The 16232-nt window shown below is 41.5% G+C and overlaps 1 protein-coding gene across 1 annotated transcript in view; it reads left to right on the top strand.

The window, feature by feature from the left end:
- The window catches only part of GFOD1 (glucose-fructose oxidoreductase domain containing 1), a 73259-nt gene that overhangs the window by 49269 nt on the left and 7758 nt on the right, over positions 1–16232 (top strand). The window lies entirely within an intron of this gene.

Genomic DNA, 16232 nt, shown 5'->3' with positions numbered 1-16232 from the left:
AGATGAGCCAAACCAAAGATGACAACAACTGAAGCTTTGAACCATAGAGTTAGAGAACAAAATACTCTCTAGAGGCTTAGGGGGCCAGTTTTGTTGCAAACAAACAACACACATTTTTTCCAAAGGATAGCCCGACTGGATGTGACTCAGAGGGGAACTATCCAAATTTCTGTGAAGCCCAGCTTCCTTTTAGTGTCACTGAGCCAACTGAAACCTGCCATATTTTAAAAACACTGGCATGAGCACATGCATGTGCTTTGTTCACCCTTGAATATTGTAGTGTTAAAAATGGTTTTATTAAAGGAAAGACACACCTATAGTATAACGGTAAAGTTAAGGCTTGTCCGAGGTAAAGAAATTTGCATTGCTGTGATGACATCCTACAGAACTGGAAAACTCCACTGTTAAATGTGCTGTTATAGTGCAAAATGGAGCTTGCAACAGGGAGGCTGTTCCAGTGTGTTTGCCACATGTTATGTCCTGACAGGCCTCAAGGACAAATACAAGCTGCACAATTTAGAAAAAGCATTTTTGAAACTAAACACTTTTGCAGTGAACAAAAACTCATTTAAGGAATCTAAATATGCAGGCAGCATACAAAATGCATGCGGGATTTTTGCAGCACATGTAAGAAATCCCTAAAGATCAAGTAGTATGTTGTCTCCTGGTAATCAGAGTTTCTGGAGATGTGAGCAGCTTGCTACAGCCTCTGCTGTAGCACCCCCCCAACCCTGGCAGCAGGGCAGTTTCTCATTTCAGATCCACTAAGTCATGTCTCTTCCAAGTGCAGTGCAGATGATGCAAGCAGTGCTCAGTACACAGGTAGTGCTGTGCCAAGGTACACCAGCTGTACTTCCCTGTGGCAAAGGCTCATCCATCTGCAGACAGACTGCAAGGTCTATCTGACCTTGCCCATACATTCCCAGATCATTTTAAAGAAAATGGGAGACCTATGTGCAGATGCTTCCTCAGAGAAGGGAAGGGACATGTACTCACTGTTTTGTGTTGATGTGCCCTTGGAAGGTGAGGATGTGTTTGGTGAAATAGCTCAGGTGTCCGTGTCAAACTAACTTTGTCTTGTTTGAGCGCTTCCCTTGACTTCTACCCTGAGGGGCAAAGCCAGCTATTGTAATGTCCCTGACAGAAACATACAGGTTGGTGGGGCAGTACCACGTACGTACTGCTGCAATAGAAAAACCTCTTCAGCACGTGCTAGTACTTGTAAAACGTTTGCTTATAGGTTGAATAAACCTGGGAAACCAAAATGCTCATGGTCGGGACAGCCTCTGATGCAGGTTATGGTAATGTGAACGTCCAGCATGTGCCTTGATTTTGAGGCTGGCTGCTGGACTGTGCTTTTGCCCTGTCAGTCTTTCTGGGAGAGCCCCCAGGGGAGTCACTGATCTTGTCAAGAGTGGTTGTGATGGCAGTCGTGCTTCATGGCATCTGGTGGTGGGGTGAACCTCTCATTTCACCAAGGCCACCACGTTTTTGTCAAGCCAAACAACATGCAGTTGGCCATTATTAAAATGAATTTGGGCCTGGAGGAGGAGCACAGTACTGCAGCAGTTACCCTGAGCAGCCGAGTGCCCTGCGTTGTTGTGTTCAGACCAGGTTTACCTCACAAGAAATCACAAGTGGTTGTTTTGCTCTGAGTCATGGGGGTGAACCTCAGCCAGCAGTGAGTTGCTCGTGGAGAAACTGGCCTTTCCTGCATTTGGCACTCTGTTCATTTCTAGGTAGGTAGGGTAAATATTAACCCTTAGGTTAGCCCTCTGCTGGGCTTGCATGACTGACTGGCATCTCTCCACATGGACCTGTTGCTGCTGATGGGTATAACCACAGCCAGGGGGTGTTCCTGCCATGATTTTAGGGAGTGCTTTTGTCTCAGGACCATCCTCATTTTTCTCTACCTGCTGGCATACAGGAAGATGTTCAGGGATGAATCTAGCCTAAAGCTGGTATTTCCACCTGCCTGCAAGGCACCCACAGTCAAGTGTGTGAATACGGGAGAACAAGAGACTGGTGGTTTTGCTACTCACAAAATCTCTGGAAAATGTCTGCCCTTAGGCAGTCAGACCTACACTCCTAGTGCTGAGGTTTCACTTCCAGCTAAATGGCAGTGGCTTTTAACACAGAAAGTTGAGATATTCCACCAATGTGCAAAGTACAGATATGGCACTTTTTTAAAAAGAAAAGAGTAAATCATGGTAAAATAGGGTGGAAAAGCTGAAAGAATGGCATAATTCCTGCAAATGCAGCAAGGTTACTAGGGAGGAAGAGGTTAGATATGTTTCCTGCTTTTACCACTTTGATAATACATGTACCAGGAGAAATCATCAAACTTCTTGACTCCTCTTTCCTCTGTCTTTGTAATGGGAAGGTGGTATTGGCTTGGCTTTGTCAAGTGCTGTGAGTGAACTGTGGCTCATAAGTGACTTGTAGCTTTCAATAATACCATGGTTACCTGTTGTTTATCCTTGTTCCTGGAAATGGATAATCTGACTTCCAAAGTCTTCTGTGGCTGGGTGCAGGTACAACCTCAAAGTTAAATTTGAAGTAGGTGATGACAGTGATGGGTCGAAAAGCTTGGCTTTGGTATGTCCCAGGGAGCTTTCTGTTTGGCATATGGGGGTTCCCAGTTCAAGTTTAAATAGGCTGCAGTCATAAATGAAAGGGAAGACAGCACACAAGTCCTGAGTGTCACCGTTCTGTGGCTGGCCAAGCAGGGTCCTCTCTGATGGCCCATGAACATGTGATCATTGGCTGGAGTCCACAGCAAAGCTCTTGTCCAAATCCATCCACACAAAGTCATGTTCAGGTTTCTAATGGGAAAGTTCATCCAGACTAAAGCACATCTCAAATAACACAGACCTCCCAAGGAACTGTCTGTCCTGCATGGAAATTAATCCTGGTGTAAGATGTGGGATATGATGTTCTACATACAGAATTGTAGTGGTGTGGCTTCTGCTATGGCTGGTTATGCTGGAATAAAGATGACCTATTGAAATGAACCAAAAAAACTATAACATACTTTTTATCAGTAAAACCATGTGTGTACTTGGGGATGGGGATAGTATGCTTTTTAATGTATCATTATGAAATAATAATGGACTCTGTGTAGACATGGCTTAAAAAAAAAGAAGAATTGCAGACTAACTTTTTGTCTGTACTTACTGAAGTGTCTTTTGGGTTATTAAAACCCTAGGCTATATTAAATGATTTTAAATATACAAGCTTGTTATTATGAAGCCACTTGAGATACTGTACAATGTGACTGCAGATGTATGCAAATTGGCATAATTTCCATTTGACATATGCACTGTAATTATTGAAAGCTTTTTTTCCAAATTTCTTTTTTATGTCTGCTGTAGTTAATTCACTATCTCCTTTTAACATTGGCAATTATAATTATTTGCCACGAGCAAATCCTTGCTAACAAAAATCCAGTTTTCTTTAGCCTGCAGCTTTTCTTTTGATTTCATGATGAGGTACCGTTAATCAGAGAAACCAGTGCTGGCCTCTGAGTATCCAGCAGGGCAGGAAAACACTGCAGTCAGAAAAAGAAATGCATTTAATTAGCCTAAGCTTCTTTCTAGCATCCCAACTCTGGGCCTCCTGAGTTGCCATGTTTGTGTGAAGAGGTGCTCTGTGAGAAGATCAATCAGAGTTAGCATCTCAATAGGACTTACAGTAAAAGCTGTCTGTGCCCGCTGTGATATTTCTCTTCATGAGTTCTTGCTCATTCTTTTTTTCTAGGGGCTACACGTAAAAAATAGTGTGTATTTGGGGAAAATGGTGTTATTGAGTTGGAAAAAAAAAACCTTTCTAGGGCTGTTTTGCCTAGGAACCTGAGCCAAATCTGTGACTGAAAAATGCAGTGTTTAAGGGCTTTGGGCTTCTAGCTGCATACTGTGGTTCAGAAATAAAGCAATTCTTATTCCCTTGAAATGTCTTGTCCTTTTTGCCCTCCTTTTCCTTGGAGATCATTGTATTATGCAGCTTCTGAAAGGAAACACAAGTGCAAGTGCTGTCTAAGAATTACTGACCTACTTTACAGGTATTTTATTCTTCATTGAATCAGATGTACCTGCAAGAGTGTAGGTGGATAAAAACTACATTTCCTTCACCCACTATGGCACAGGTCAAGTGCAGGAGAACTGTACTCTTTAAGTCTCTACCCCTGGAATAATACTTCAGATTCTCCTGGGGCTTCAAAGGGATGAGGTCCAAACATAGCTTTGCACTGAACTCGAACAGCATAAGGTAAGCTGGGCTTTACTTCTCCCACAGCAGAAGGTGGGCACAGTGAGAGGAACTACCTGTGTTGACCCGTCTTTCCCATCCAGGTATCCAGTATGTACATGGTAAAACAAAGCCTGTTGTGAGTAGGTGCTCATTTTTCATTGCATGCTTATGGAGTATCTAGCACAGGGGGGTCCTGGGGTTGCAATATAAATGCATCAAAATCAGGTTTTGAGGTTGATGAAGAACACAGCAGTTTGGGCTACCATAATTGATTATATCCAGCCTAATGAACAGAACGGGGAAACGTTTCAATGTTGATCTGCTTTCCAGCAAATTTTCAATGGTGGGTAAAAGTCTCCCTTAGAGCAAGTGGAAAAGCATAGTGAAATACAAATTCAGCTGCTACTGTGCCGTAGCTGTGTCTTGTCTGGTGCACACTTAGCCAGCATGACTGTGGATGGCATTTTCCAAGAAACCCTTCAGGGAGGATTAGTTTGCAGATTGACTGCAGACAGGACAATCTGGCATCCAGGCAGATTGCACCTGAGGAGTTATGGCCATCTGAGTCAGCTGGTTTGGGCTGCTGCTGAGTTGTTGGCTCTTGTGTAAGCTCTGCAGTCTGGGGAGTAATTAATCAAACTTCCATCTTTCTTATGGAGCAAGAGTTGGAGCCAGGCAAGCGCGATGTCAGCGTCTCACATAGTTAGAATTGCTGATTCACTTCATTCATGCTTGCTGCTGCTTTTCAGAATGGGTTTATGGCTCCTCTTTAGCAGCACTTAGCTCTCACTAGCAGGAATATAAAATACTACCCAGGAAAGTACACTGATTCTAAGATTACTGCCTTGAGGGGGGGTTATAATTTATTTAGAAGTTTCTCTAAGAACCTGAGAATTACGAAGTACTGTTGGATGAGAAGTTAACGAAAGTACAGTTAGTTTAAACCACAGTTTGCTTGTCATCTGTTCACTCTTGTTCCACTGACTGTGTGGCTTGAAGAGCCAGACAAATGGCCAGTGTGACTACTTTAATTCATAGGATTACAGCTGAGGTAAATTTTACCTGAAGCCTGCTAAGACCTGATGCCAGCTCCCTGGAAAACTCCGTTATGAAAATTCTTATTAACTTAAAAATGGGAGTGGGGCTGGACTGAAGGAACCAGACCCAGTTATGCCTAGGATAGAGTTGTGCTACTCAACATCAACTTAGAGAAGTGGGGGTCCTCTATAAGGACATATTTTGGGTTGACAGCATCCCAACAAAGGGATAGGGTGATTCATTATGATAGGGTTTTAATTCAACTGGCTTTATTTTTCTTATATTGACCAAGCTAACTTATTTTATTCACCTCTGTGTTCTGCAGTCCTGATCCTTGATGTTCTTGGCAAGAAGTAAAAACTATCCCTGGTCTGAGCAGAGGACTTAGACTGTGAAAAGGAAATGAGAAGCCATGAAGAATCCAAGCCATGATCTCATCTATAAATAGCCTTAGGCAAACTTTGATGACCTAGGCAGGTGGAAGAATACTGTCCTGCAGATTCACTGTTGTGTATGTGGTTTTGTAGTCTCTCATATCCTGGTGAAACGGCACAACAGTAACAGATAGAAAAGGCATCTTTGAGTCCCTTAGGTGAGGTTGGGAGGTTGGTCCAACTGCCCTGTTTCATCGTGACACATTTTCCATCACAACTTCTCCTCTCTGCTGCAGCCTTTCCTGAGAGCAGAGCACTCATGCCAGCCTCTCTAGCTGTGCTGCTGATGCCACTCAGTGATCAGAGAGATGACCTGATGACACACTGAGCATGAAACCACTGAGAGAATGTTCTCTCCAAGATGCGTTGTGCAACTCGGGGTTCGTGTATCCCTGGAAAACATGCTGGAAGATCTGGTCCCACTGCTAGGCGCAGCCTTATGGGCTCTACTAGGGTTTGCCTAGTAATTATAAATTGACATTTCCAACTTTTGCAGGTGTATATGTGAAAGAGAAGATGTGATTTACGGTGTGAGCCTGTACGTACAGGTGCATGCAGGGGACACCTGGAGTGTGCGTACACTCCCTACACTCCCTACTTAATGAAAGGAATGGCACTGCTCACCCCTATCTGCCATGTACTTGTGTTTGTGTATGTGAAAGGGACTCTCTTTCACATTCCTTTGCTTGTGTGTATCTGTCTATATGCTTATATACTAAAATCAGAAGTGTGTGTGTGTGGTAGCAATCTTCGAATGAGTCCAGTTATGTTAGTGCATCCCAGTCTACAGTTGGGTGCTTTGGTGTCTGTAGTCAGTACAGTATTTGGGAATATGAGTAATGATCTTAGAATTTATTTTTACCACTTGTATCAGAAAATTAGGTCAAATGCATTCTCCATTCATCCAGCACTGCAGGGCTGACACACATTTTCTTCAGCACTACGATCCTTCAGACTTCACCGGGCAGGAAAGGAAGTAGAAATACCCCAGCTGAAAATATTGCGGAGAAATAAGGTTAGGAAAAGTGTTTGCAAGGTTAAGTAGGTAGCGAAGCTGATGCTTCATTTAATCATCGCATATAAAGGGTCGTACTAGAAACTGCAGTGCTTCTCCTGCAGACAGATAGCATCGCTGAATGTTTACTGAATAATAACAATCCTGAAGTATAAAGTGTACGGAGGGTATAGGGTTTGCTGCTCTGCAGGATGATGCCACGTGAGATATAGATAGGGATCCGACACTGCTACTTGTAGGGTCAGTAGGGGTTTTTTTTAAGACTTCAATTTCCTGTCACTTTCCCTGTCACTTGACTGGTGAGATGTAATTTTTCAATGTTTATAAAGCTTCATGAATCCTGTACAAATCAGACAAAGTAATGGCTGCATTAATTACTCACCGGCAGTAGTCTGATGTTTATCTTTTGTCAGTTTTTTATTTACTATCAGATTACAACTTGCTGGTTTTAATGGGGTAGAAAGGGTAGGCAAGAGAAACATAAAGAAAATTAACTCTAATTATCAGTCATAAATTTCTCTGGCTCAGTAAGTGTAAACAAGTCTGTGATGGAAAAGCAAGCTGAAAGAAAATTGAACTGCCTGATTTCCTAATCATCCAAAAGCCTCTACTATATCTAGGCATTTAGTTGTTGTCAGGTAACACAAAAAGAAACATATTTAAATACAGATAATAATACCTCCAGGGAATAGAGATTGACCCTAGGCTGTGATTGTCCTGTGATTTTTTTACTGAGGAAAAGAAAGGTATTATAATATACTGGACTGATGGCATGCATTTTGCTCCAGAAGCTGAATAAAGGGAATGAGAGTAATAGGAACAAATAAAGGGCCAAACACAGATTTTCACTGAGTTTTTTATTTAGTTCTAAAGCAATTAAAATCCCCTTGAAATTAATGTTTGCTTGAATAAGGTCTAAGTAGACTGTTTTTCTTTTTTCAGTTTATTTGTCTACATAGAACTAGTATTTTGATTTTTTTTTCTTGTATGGGGAAGCACTCAGCAGGGATGTGATCATACTGTTTTGATGGGAATTTGAAGATATAAACATTTAATAGAAATCTGGAAAAATGGGTGTGTCCCATTTACTTTTTCCCAAGCGCATATGAGAGCATGGAAAGCATCCAGCTAGGGATCAGGGAGTGTAAGTCTGAACATGTTTCAGATGCCTGACCAGATAATCTCAAGTTGAGACCTCTGAAGCATTTCCTTGTGGTGTGCAAGTAGCTGGTTTGTCAGGGTGTTTTTGCACCTTCTCTTGTTTTTCCAGAAGTTAAATATTTTTAAGTAGTTAAAAAATTACTAAGTGCTTCATTTATTTTAGTCTCCAGTGCTGTTAGTGCCTATGGAGAAGAGGTGAGAATGACATGCCAGGTGGGCTATAAACCAAGCATCAAGCTCTAACCCATGTTAGGAAAGGGCTAGAGAATTTTGCTTTGCCTTGCAAAATGCTGGCATACGGAGTAACGCAAATCTTGATTGCTTTCCTTGCTCTCAAGCGCATTGCCCATGGATTCAGTGATGCAGAAACTTTATACTGCCAAATCAAAGGCCCCAACTAGCCAGACTAACAGAATAAGCAATCAAAATTTTATATGGACTTACTAGAAAAGTTACCTTCAAGTCAGCACAGACGGTCTTTGCAAGTGAGGTCATATATCAGAGAATCATTGAATATCTCAAGTTGAAAGGGACCCATAAGGATCATCGAGTCCAACTCCCTGCTCACTGCAGGACTACCTAAAACTTTTCTGTGAAGCAACTGTGAGTCCAATGTCAAGCACAAAAGGACTGGATCTATTCCAGATGCCATGAATACTGCTACAGCAACACTTAACACCTACTGTAACATATGCACAGACGTGGCCCCAGTCCATAACCCTAACGATTGCCTCCATGCAAATAGAAGTTAGCAGCAATATTAATACATAATGAAAATTGATATCATCATTAGAGTCTTCTCTTATTCTGGTGAACCCTCTTGGTTCTGCTTAGGTGGCACTTACTTTCCTGCAGGCATCATTATAATCTCTTTGGAGTCAGCAGGGGTATTTTCCCAGCCTAGGTACCACACCTCAGGAGCTATCTCCAAAGAACCCAGCATCTTTTTTTATTCCAAGACAAACTGGTTCCTTGTTTTTCCATTTGAGTGGTTTTACAAACTGCTAACTCAGCTGAAATCACTGCTGTGAGCTCACAGCTTGGTTAACCTTCTTACCTGTTTAGCCTGATTGCAGTTCTGGCACTGTTTGCCTGAGCTACATGTGTCTCTGTAGCTAAGTGACACCTAAACTGTCGGTGGAGATGGTGCTCATATGCCACCAGCAGTAAGGTGTCTTTGCAGGGTTTCTTCTCATCATGTAGGTAGTCACTTGAGTGAAGTTTGGTTTAGCCTATGATTACAGGGCAGCCAAGACAGAGGCACTCACAAACAGCTTTTTTTTTCAGTGTATTTGAATGTTTAGAGTTTTGTTTTCAAAGGATTTGTGTGAAAAAAAGGTTACGTCAGTGAGGATAAAGCAGCCTAAAAACTGGAATCATGGTGTGAGGCACCAGAGCCAGAAAAAGGTGTGTGAACCGAGAACCTGGCTCTGGAGGTGGCCTGTACAGTTTGAGCATGTGTGTGTTTACTGTATAGGATTTTTCATTTAATATTTGTGAAGTGCAGCTCATCTCAGTTGACTGTAAAATGTAAGAGTACGTATGGTCTTTTACTACATAACATTTAGATGCAGAGGAAGAGACGTAGGGTTTCTAAAATCTGTATAAACCATTGATTTGCTGTGGCCAGATGAGCTGTCGCTTGTCAGCAGGGCAGTGTATTACTCCCTGTGTGCATTTGCTGTCTGTTTCAGTTGCAAAGGAAAACATGTTCCTTCAGTCACTGTTATTTTCCTTCACACTTACAGCAGACTAGGAATACACACATGGCCTGTTAATATGAATCAGATCGTGAGCTATGACTCACTATGCTATAGTAACTTGATTTTTTGCAACAGCTTTGCATATCTGTGATTAACAGAGATTGTCTTGGCCAATGTTAGAGCTGTGACTAAAGCCAATCTTGTTAGGCATTCATCATCCAGATTTATTTCCTTGTCAAAAGTTTTGTTAAATAAGATTTCCTCAAAGAAACATTGTCATGCCATCAATTTTCCCTGGCAGATGTATTGATTGAAATAAATGTTTTTTTCATGCCACTCAAGGAACTGAGTGACACATCATGCACTGAATACAATAAATACAACCATTGTTTTTATTGTTACTGTAATCATTACTGTATGACAACACTGACAGCAGCAGCATCTCCTAATAGCAGAGACATCTCTGCATACTAATAAAAAGATCTCATCCTGTGTGAAAAGGTTTTCAAATCACCTGAGTGATTGCTTTTATGAGATGGTCTAGGCTTCCAGTCCTCCGTCCTTCAGTTCTCATTTCCCAGAGCAGAACAACTTTCTATCAGGTTTTCTACTCTTTCTGCTAGAAATACACATATCCTTATCTATTTAGATAATTTTCTGAGAGATTCAAAAGCTTTTAATCACTCTGCAATATGTGATTCACACATCCCGCCATGTAATGCATCAGAAAATATTATCAGCCCCATAGAATAGCCCTTTCCTGGTATTGCCTAATGTGCCTATTGGGCAACAGCTTAATTCACACATGTTTTGACACAGATGCTTTTTCTTAATATTCCCTCCCTCCTGTCCAGTGTCTGGGTACAGAAGGGTGCCACTTTTCTCTCAGATCTGTTTCTTTCTCCTCCATTGTTACTTTCTTTTGCAGAAAAGATGCTAGCAGGGCTCACAAAAAATTGAACTGAAAGAGAACCTTTCAGGATGGGCCTGCAAAAAGAAAGTGATAGAAGAGAGTAGTTCAAATAGCTGTGAGGATTTCTGAGGTCATTGTTATTGAGGAAAGAAAATGTTTCTGTATGGATTTGCTTATGGGTACACAGGTACACACCAGAATTAATTGTAAATTTTATCCAAGATAGAAACAGAAAAACATTTTCTGGAAATCCAAAGGGGTTGTAGTAGTACCATCAGCTAACGTGATTAGTGTTGCAAACAGATCTCCTTGCCCAGTATGGGAGTGTGCAAAACACACAGTTCTACTAATATGCAGCTTATATCAAACATTAATTTAACTGCAGGGAACCATGGGTTGGCTTCTGGTGCCTTATGTAGTTTCTGAGATGGTTTCTGTGCCAAACCACAGAGTTAACGTATATGCCTAAGAACAAACTGCTGAATATCAGCTATTTACATGAGAGGTAATCAGTTTTGATTTAGGCCATTTGTTATTTTTTATATACTCCTAGGGAAAGGTCTTTTGTCAGTATGGCTGAAAGGACTGATTTGCAGCAGAGTAACTAAACTTGCTATTTTTTGGTTTTTGACTTGGGCACATTTATAAAGGTAGCTGAATATCTCTGCTTATTTTTTCAGTTTTATAATGCTGGGAAAATATGAACGAGATACTTCTCATTAATGTATTAAATGATACTTTCTTGCATTTGCAAACCATGCGAAACTGCATTAGGATGAAAACCATGATCTGATTGTAACTAATAATACAGGATAGCATTGCAATATGTTTTTCAAGCTGTGAACGGGACTGAGTACCAAGGACGATTTCCCCTCTGATTCCACATAGGATCCAAAGGCAGCAATGCAACAATGGTCAAATATGAAAAGAAAAAGTTGCCCTTATTTATTTATTGTGTTGGTATTAATGATGCGAATTATCACCATTTGGAATGTAATTTTGTATTAGCTTTTTTAAAAAAAATGTGTTTGAAAGAGGTACTATAATCAGATATAAGTATTATAAATCACTCACTTGAAATAACCTGATAAGCATCCTCTTCCACCATTCCTGTGTTTTCTGAAACTCTCAGATTGTCCCTTGAATGTTGACAGTTCCTCTTTATTCTCAGAAATTTATTTTTCTGCCGACTAATGTAGCTTAGTCCACCAAAACCTTAATTTTCCTTTTTCTTTCCCTCATCCTGACAGAGACCAATACGTAGTGACTGCTAACTAATGAATCTTTCTGGTGCCAGTGAAGGTTTTGATTATATGCCTGCCCAGACTCCAAATAGAGCCCTTTTTGATTTTCTGGTGAATAGGAGGAGGAGAAAATACTTTACTGGGGCCTCATTTCTTGAGCTGAACAGATAGAGGACTAGTCTTACTTCATTCAGTGATGGACACTTGTTTTCTTAATTAGTTGGAGGTTTTTATGGAAAAACAATCAGAGCAGATGGGGGGAAAAAAGCTGACATTGCAGGTTTCAGAATTGATGAAGCCTGTGCTAGTTACAGCTGCTCTACCTTTCCTGTGCTGTGAATCCAGGAGTTCTGCTCATTTTTAGGTTGTGCAGCACAGGGATGATACAGGGACAAAGAAACTTAGACTGCTGGTAGCTGAGGAGCTGGAGTCATCTGTAAAATGAAGGGCCACAAATGCCAGGCATTTCAAAATCAAGACTTAAATTCTTACTGTAGCTTCTTACTATTTCCCTGCATTTATATGGAAAAAAATGTAAGTACTACTACCCTGGACTTTATCTACTTGCCTCTGACTTCTGGGCTGACCTCCAGTTCACAAGGACTTCATTTTTTTTAAACGAAGGCTGAGGTTTGCAAACAAATCACATACTTCCTCACAAAAATAATTACTGTGAGGTGGGTGACAAGCCATTAGATCATAGTTACAATTTGACTTTTCAACATAAGCTCCTAGAGGAATCTTTGTTCAAATGGTAGTAGCAATGACAGCATAGACAATTTTTTTCTATTTGCTCAGCAGCTTCTCGAGAAGTGGGTAGGCATCTCCTTCTTCAGACAAAATCAGTTGGTCTTAAATAACCTTCTTAAAATAAACGCAGATTGGTACCAAAGTCATTGAGGTTTGGCTTGGGGGATGCACTTTATGAGCTTTGGTAGGAGATGCACTGTCCACCTTCAGCTTTGGACTTGGGCTGGCCAGGAGTGAGCCCCCCACCATGCCATGCCAGGTTGGAGAAATCCCACGCCGTGTCACTTACAACCTGATTGGCACCACTGTCTCTCTTTCTGAAGCACAGCCAAGCAAGGAGGCTGGGGTGAAGGCTGTGCAGAGCCCTCAGAAAGAATTACATGAATTTAAAATATTTTTCTTCTTCATTTTATCTAAGAAGTCAAGAAATCAGTGCTCAGAAATTGCCTGACTGAGAACTGTAGCAGTGTGTACCAGATTTCTTGATGCACGTGGAAAGCATGTGGAAAGGGGTGTGTATTCTTTCATGGGATGAGATGTATTTAACACTGTTGCTTGTCAGCATGGACGAATATATTGCACTTTCTTGCTGAAGCAAGCTGACTGTACTTCCCTGCTCTTATGTAAATAATGAAGTTTTTGCTGTCTGTTGTGGTGTGATTTTCAGAGATGTGTGAAACAGCAAAACACGCTGACAGAGTGACAAGTGGTAACAATTCATCCTTTCTTAGAGTCTTGTCGAAAAATGGAGAGGATTAGACCATAACCCCAGACTAGAGGAGAAGAAGGTCTGTTCCCAGAGAAGCCTTCTGCAGCACCTGCAGTCAGAGCACGCCTTTTCATGAGACTGTCGGTGTTGGGAAGGGAGGTTTTCCTCACACGTTGCCCTCTGCTCTGTCTGACGCTGCTTTAGAGAATGGCTCAAAGGGAAGGTGCCTTTTTTCCTTCTCCTTTTGAGAAGGGAGCAGAGGAAAGAGAGCAGAAAACTGCTGTTTTGATCTGCCTGTTTCTCATTCTGGTTGCATAAACACACCAGAGTATTTCTCTAAATTAAATTAAGCAAAGCTTTCATGTTCTCTCCCTGCTTCCAGAAAGCTAGCGTGGCTGCTTGCAGATTTGCAGCTACAGAGGAGACAAAAATCTGTAGTGTGCACAGACTCGAGTGCCGAGCAGTGTCATGCTGAAAGAACTGCACAAGCTCTAATAGCATATAAAAGCTTTCTGGGCATCAAGCAAAAATCTGTTTAAATCCCTGACAGGGATGAGAGCACAGCACGTATTATCAGCATATGCACAGAGACAGAAAGGCTCTCAGAACATTTGCATTTTGGATTTGCTATAATTAGAAGGTTTCAACCTTTCCAAAAAGGTTGAAATGGTGGAAGGAGTAAGTGTAAAACTTCAGCTTTTTTTCCATCCCCATACAAATATTTAGGGCTCTTCCCTTTTCTCCGCCTGTGTCCCTGAGTTACACTGATCCCAATGGCAATTTTTCTTGAATGTAAGGGATGTAAAAAGCCACAGGCTTCTCTTTCATATTAATAATCATAATCCGATCCTCAGATGTTGACAATCCCAAGTATTCCCCACCCAACACACTGAAGGATGGACCCCCACCATGCACGGCAGGGAACACACAGCAGAAAGATTGTCCCTGGGCTGCAAGTCCTCATGAAAGCAGATCCTTTTCCTAGTGAGCACATGTGTAGAGCTGAGTATCTTGAGATACAGACATACCTGTGCCTGGACAGACCTCAGATAAAATGTGGCAGGTGTCTGTGAGGCAGAATGATGCAAGCTGAACTGGAGCAGAAAGGATGCTTGTGGGTCAGTGGTAAGCAGGTCAGATAATGATGTAGTATGTATGGGTTCTCTGAGGGGAAAATGGCTATTTTGGGAAGGTTTGACTGTAGGGAAGCTTTGTCTTACTACAATTTCCCTTATTTTGATAACTAATTTGCCAGACTAAAATCTCTCTGCAAAGACTCTGTGTAACTCAAGGATGACAATATTAGTGATCTGTATCAAGCAGCACAGCTGAGCTAGCAGAGGAATATAGGGCAGGTGGATGAATGCTTTCTCCAGTATCAGATTCAGCAGAAAATTATTCAGGATCAGGAAGAGAAGTGTTATTAGGTTGAAGATGTCAGCTCAGTCACCAATAGCCATCTGTAAAGATGAGGGAGAAAAGTAAGAAAAGAAGACCATGGCCACTAAATAGAGGATTCTTGCCTAATTTAAGAGGAAAATGAGTATGTCTCTACTTATGTGGTTAAGTAGAAGGCAAGTAGGAACGAGTTGCAGAAAGGTTTTCCCTTCTTGTCTGTTAACTAGATGTGACTGCCACTTCAGTGATGACAGCCCTCCCTCCAGTTTCAGCTACTCAAATAGCAGCAGACAAAGACTGGGAATAGGCAGTGTGGATAAGCTGGTTATTTATTGAATGTTTGGACTGTGATCCCCTTCTTCTTCCAGTCAGACTGTTGAATATTCATGTAAGTGGGCTCAGATAGATCAATGCCATCTGTCTGTATTTATATGACTTCATCCAAACAACTCCAAAACATGTACAATTTTATTCCCACAACAGCTCTTTAAAGCAAAAGGGATATTTTACCTATCTGAAGGGAAGAGGAATGAAAAGACAATGTGATTTAGCAAGTAGCCAGATTTATTCATCTGGACTCCATCAGGGAGAATCCAAATTCAGCTCCTTTAAGTGCCAGGCCCAGCTATAGCCAAAGGTCCTCAAGGCAGAAATCATATTTGGTGCTCTAAGGTGTTCCATAATTCGCCTAATGTTGCTCATTAAACGTAAAAAAATCTTTGTATGCAATTAAAAAGGAAAATGGAGATTCCATCACTATATATGTGTATGGGTACAGAGTGAAACTATTTGAGGAGGAGGAATAAATAATAAATGCATTATTTAGCCTGCACTTTATTTAGTTGCACACCTTGATGACCAGATAAAAGAGGACTGTCATACAAGCTTCAGTAAACAATGTGTCCATATGGACAATTCCATGAGGGAACAGATTGTCACAGCTACATTTGACCTGTTTTAGAGCAATCGTGACTCTCCCTTGGCACAGTGGATGTGCTGCTGACATTTCAGCAGAGCTGCTTCAAAAAAACGGAGTGCCATTGTCAGCATAGCATGGCATTTCATGAGTGAGAAGCAATTTCTGCTTTTTAAATCCAGCAGCAAGCCCAGTACCTCTCCTTCTCTCCTCAGAGCCCCTTAAAACAGTCTGAGCGGGAGAGATGAAGGGACAAGACTGTTGGGAAGATGAAGCCAGACTTTTCAGTGTACCTACATTAAGTTACTGAATATGTCACTCATACGCTTCAGGGATTTGAATCTGAAGCTCAGACTCAGCTGACGGAAGCCCACACACAGGCAGGTTATCAAAGAAGAGATGTCTGTGAGATGGTTGAGGGGGGGTGGTTGGTTTCATAGCTGCTCCCAGAAGGTACCTTACTTTCTTATCTGTCCAGGCCCTCGCCTTCGAGCTCTTTTTTAGACATGAGCGCATTTTGAAAACAAAAAGGAATAAATTTTCACTGTGGTGCTCAAGAAACACTTAACATGCATTTTGGAAGCACGCCAGAATGGGTCTTTGTGCCTTTAACACCATATTGAAATGTTTTCTTCTTTCAAGGATCTTTCTCCTTGGCTTAGTCTTTAAGAATAGCCTCGAGGCTTTCAGTTTACTCAGTCAG

Source organism: Corapipo altera, unplaced genomic scaffold (genome assembly GCF_003945725.1).
Source record: "Corapipo altera isolate COAL_440 unplaced genomic scaffold, ASM394572v1 60, whole genome shotgun sequence".
In the NCBI taxonomy this organism is placed as follows: domain Eukaryota; kingdom Metazoa; phylum Chordata; class Aves; order Passeriformes; family Pipridae; genus Corapipo; species Corapipo altera.
This window is presented reverse-complemented; position numbering and strand designations above follow the sequence as displayed.